Source organism: Papilio polytes, unplaced genomic scaffold (genome assembly GCF_000836215.1).
Source record: "Papilio polytes unplaced genomic scaffold, Ppol_1.0 DF823835.1, whole genome shotgun sequence".
NCBI lineage: Eukaryota > Metazoa > Arthropoda > Insecta > Lepidoptera > Papilionidae > Papilio > Papilio polytes.
This window is the reverse complement of record NW_013525369.1, coordinates 2094885-2099831: the sequence shown is the minus strand read 5'-3', so window position 1 is coordinate 2099831 and position 4947 is coordinate 2094885. Positions and strand designations below refer to the sequence as shown.

At 36.5% G+C, this 4947-nt stretch overlaps 1 protein-coding gene across 1 annotated transcript in view; it reads right to left on the bottom strand.

Moving 5' to 3' along the window:
• The window catches only part of LOC106103211 (retinal homeobox protein Rx1-like), a 25293-nt gene that overhangs the window by 12504 nt on the left and 7842 nt on the right, over positions 1-4947 (bottom strand). The window lies entirely within an intron of this gene.

Below are 4947 nucleotides of genomic sequence, written 5' to 3'. Positions count from 1 at the left end.
GGGCGAGCACGCGGCCTCTCTCACGCGTCTTACGAGCACATGATGTCATTTGAGGGCAGGAATACAGAAATAACAATATCCCGGAACGGATCGAGACATTTTTTTCAGCGAGGAAACAATGACGACTATCGCATTATCGACATGAACAAATTGCTCACAATTTGCGAAATGCATTATAAGAAATATCGAATACTTGAAAACCGGACACTGCTAGGATCGTTTTAATCAATTTATCTAAGTAAGGAAGTAAAAACATGGTTTAAACGTTTATAGCACTTTATTATAAAATTAATTTGATTCAATTATTTATATATGGAGGTGTTTGCAAGCGTGCGAGGACGAAGCGAGCTAACTCACTTATAGCAGTCTGCGAACATCGCGACACGCTTCCTCGTATAAAGTTTATGGATGTGCTTGTTAATATTAATTTTTAATTCACACATTGAAAAATGACAGATGTTATGCCTACGAGTATATTACAAATAGAAAAAAGACCGGAGAGGCGTGTTACCAAGAGTTCACAATCCAGGAAGAAAAGCAGTTTTAAGATTTACGTTCTGTTTGTTAATGACACTTAAACAATCTTTAATCTGTACTAATATTATAAAGAGGAAATATTTGCATTTTTGTATTGAAATAACTCAAAAACAGTTGGGCCGATTTTAAAAATTCTATCACCATTAGGAAGATAATTTATCAGCGAGTAACAAATCCAAAACTTTTTAATTTAACGCGGCCGAAGTCGAGAGCAACAGCTAGTACACTATAAATAAATTTCGTTAATTTCGTCAACGTGATCTCTATCGAGTCAATCATCAAGAACTTGTATTTTTTTTGCTCTACTCATTCTCTGGGATGTGATGTAGAAAATAATAATTAATTGGTAAGTAAGTGGATAGCGGACGACAGGCGACAAGCGACAGGCGACAGGCTACAGACTACATATGAGAGGCGACAGGCTGGTCGTTAACGCTGTGCTCTCGGCAATTAGCTCGTTAGCCGATGAGCGCGTTACCTAATTACAACGATAAACCTACGAGCTGGCAAATTGTCTACACCAAGTTACTATTATTATTATTAATGCATAGTTATTAAGTACACATAGAGTAATCATAATAGAAAGCGATTAATTCGTTTTCTATATACCTTTCTTGTGTAATTGCCTTAAAAAGAACATAAACGTACATTGTTTATTATAGTTTATTTAGTTCTACGTGGAGGAAAAACGGCCGCAAGTCGAAATTTGAACTCGCTTCCTTATGAAGATAGACAAAAACGTTAGTAATGACTAAAGCCATTTGCGGTATTGTTTTTGCTCTGCCGAGATACAGTTCAACTTGTCGAGTGCACAATAAAAGCGCGCACTTTTGACTAAACTATCGCACAACTGTTCAGTCTCGCTTTAATTTCTATGAGCTTATATTGAGACGCATACTACTAAAATTTTAGTTGTACACTAAACAGTTAAATTGGGTACAAAACAATTGACAATCGTACAACGGTTGTGCGATAATTCAATCAAAGGTGTTCGTCCGCTCTAATAGAATATAAAGATAGTTAGTCTGGAGATAAGCCGAATACAGAATACGAAAAAAATAGTATTTTACATTACTTTTTAGTTTATAATAATTTCAAAAGCATAAAAAAATGAAGCAGTACTTCGTGGCTATCGTAATACAATAGGTACTTTTCTACACATTTCATAATAGGCTTCAAGTGGAATATAGAAATCATATGCTCTGCCAACTCTATACATAGTTCAATAAATAGCGCGATATCAAATAATGGTTCAATAGAAAAACAAAGCCCATATAAATTCGTTTTCGGAAAATAAATGCTGTACCTACGGTTTACGAAATAGACAGAATTCAACTCTATTTCAAAAACGCTAGAGTAGAGTTTCAAATCTGTAGACATAAGGGTGTTTAACGCTATGAGCTACAAAAGCGTTTATTAGCGCATTTGTCGCCGTGACGAGTGAGTGAGGGGTTGCCATGTTTTATTTGTTCTGGTAATAACACGTTTTATTACCGAGATATATAGCAGCGCGAATTTATTACATGAGCTTCGCTTTAAGAGCTCATATGTGACAAATGTGTAATATACTGCATTATCTTGTATGTCAAATGTAATAAAAAAACCACGACACTTCAAATGGCAACATTTTTAACTATATACTTTGTACTTTTTGGAAAGTTAATATTTGGTACAATTTTGACACTCTCTTTAATTTATAAATAACTAGCTTTTGTCCGTGTGTACGTCTGCGTGAAATTAAAAATTGTCATGTGTTCTTCCAGACTATCCTCTACATCTATACCAAATTTAATCGAAATCTGTTCAGCAGTTTAGGCTACAAACTCTAAAAAACATTCATCCATCTAAACTTTCGCATTTAAAATATTAGCATGATTATCTAAATGTACTATAGATATAATTAAAACAGCTATTTTTAAATTAAACTAATCTTACTCTTATTTATTCTAGTAAATTAGAATTCGTTTTAAGATATAATAGAAAAACAGCAACAGCACCCCTGGTCGCTTGTGACAACCCTGACTACTCAGTAATAGTTATAGTAACATTGATTAACATCTAATTCACATTGAGTTTGTATTGTAGCGAGTATGCTCGGGCCCCGGCCCGGGCCCCATGCCTTCAAGTGATTTCTTTCACCGGGACACGCATCAACAAACTACCAAATAACGTGTAACTATCAACTAAACTACTCGCTAATGTCGCACGGATCAATTAATAACGGTCAATTGTAACCATTATAAAATGAACTAACAGCTTAAACTTTTACTTCTCTCGCGTGGTTCAGGAAATCTGGTGCAAAGTACAATGGGTTTGAAAATGTGTTTATGTGACTGATTTTGTAAAGAGACTCTAATGTGTAGTGAATTGTAACTGGGATCAGATAAGATGCTTTTAGAGATATAATTGATGTTCTCAGAGCGTGCTGTGCGGCATTGTACTGCGCAGTAATTGCCTTGTAAACGTACGGGCCATTTAAATAAGCCCCCATACGCGATTCAAGTACGTGTTACTTATACGAGCTTATTAATGCTTTTATGTTCGTAGTTTTTTAACAACTGTAATTTATTGTGCAAATAAATTACTTTGCACGTAATTATTTGAAAATTGTGATAATTATACTTTGCGTTATTTTTTTCTCGAAATTTCCTAAGGGTTACTACTCTGGACTACATCATCTAACAATATTATAAAAGTGAAAGTTTGGATGGATGGATGTTTCTTTGCAGTTTGTGTGTCATAAAATTGACAAAAAATTTCATGTGTGCAGTTTTACCAAAGGTGTAGAGTGCAGGTAGTGTGGGAGGCTATGTCGCAGGCTGCGGCGCGGCCGGACGCGCTAATTGCCGCCAATTGCCGCTCTCACCTGCGACACGAGCGCCGCCGCGGCACGGATTGATATTAATTGAACGAGCCACTCTAATACATCTACAAATTGCACTGCAGGCGATCTAGTTACCAACTAGATATGATATCTCTGTCTAACTTTTTAACGACAAAACTCTCTACTAAACAATATTCCAAGTTAAGTAATGCTAACCTTTTATACAAGAAAAAATATTTTTCTTATCAGTTTCAATAACAAGATAATGATAATACTGGCAGTATACCTGCTAAATATTGTTGGAGCTATATTATATATTCCTAAACAGTCTAACTGTTAAGTTAAGTATTGCCACTGTTTTTACTAAAGAGTGGAACTGTTCAGTTGATACTGAAAGTAAGCAGCGGGTCCAGGAGTTAATCAACATTAGACATTTAGAAACGATCAGTCACAAATTAGAGTCGTAAGTTTTGTTGTTGGAAACAGTATTACAAGAGAAAGAAGAGGGCGCTAAAGGGTTAGTAATGGATATGTCCGTCAAGTCCCGGAGAACATTTGTCTCTAATTAGTGCGGTGAGTTGCCTTTCTCCAGACGACTGGGAAACTATGAGAACTGGTCACTGTACCGCTCTACTGAACTAATTTAATTCCAAAAAGTAATAAGTAAAATGTAAACTTTATCTGTGTGTAAAATTCGCGCTTTCAACTGATGACATTTATTATTATCCGTGTGTTCAATTATTATTTTTCTCCGCAGCTGCTGCAATTAAAATTTAATTCACTTAAACTTTCAATTTAACCAATAATCCTTTCAGATGGCTCTCTCACAGTAATCCCTTCACCTTGCTCCACGGCCGCTAAGTATTAATTAATGGATGGTTGAGTTCGCGCGCTAGTGCCGGCGGCGGCGCAGGGCGGCGCAGTGTCGCACTTTCCCATAGATGATAAACGTACCCTTTATTAACTAAAGCAAGAGATTACCAGAATACCGCACTGTTTAACAAATAACTCCAACACCAAATTATGAAACACACTCGACAACATTCTTATATCTATTGTACATAAAAACTATATTTCCTTGCACCGTTTCCTTTTTATTGCGGCAAAAGAAAGCAATTAGGGGCCATTCAATTTGACTTGACCCCTGCGAAAGTGTCGCCGCGCCCCTGGCGGGCTCGAGTTGTCGGTGCGGGGAGGGGATGAAGGGGTTTTTATAAACTGGTCGTTTTGGAATACGCTTGACATATGTTAGGCTAGCAAAGCCAAAGGGGCTCGAGTGGCATAAGCCCCTTGGGTTCATTATTGGCCCTTCGTCCCTTCCCGAGGGCCCTTCGCTCAATGTTTGCGAAGACTTTTCATTTCACTTAATAGAGTTTCGTTTAGTTCATTTTCGATGTTTAGCAGAAGTTCGTTGTGTAGAATGGCGTTGGGCGCAATTATTAACACTTTTCTGCCAATTAACTGACTGCTCTCGAATCTACAATGAGTGACGTTTAGTGTGTTATTTAATATTTATAAACTTCGTGACATATATTTAACAAATTCTAACATTAAATTACAACATCTTTCAGTTAAATCATAGTTAA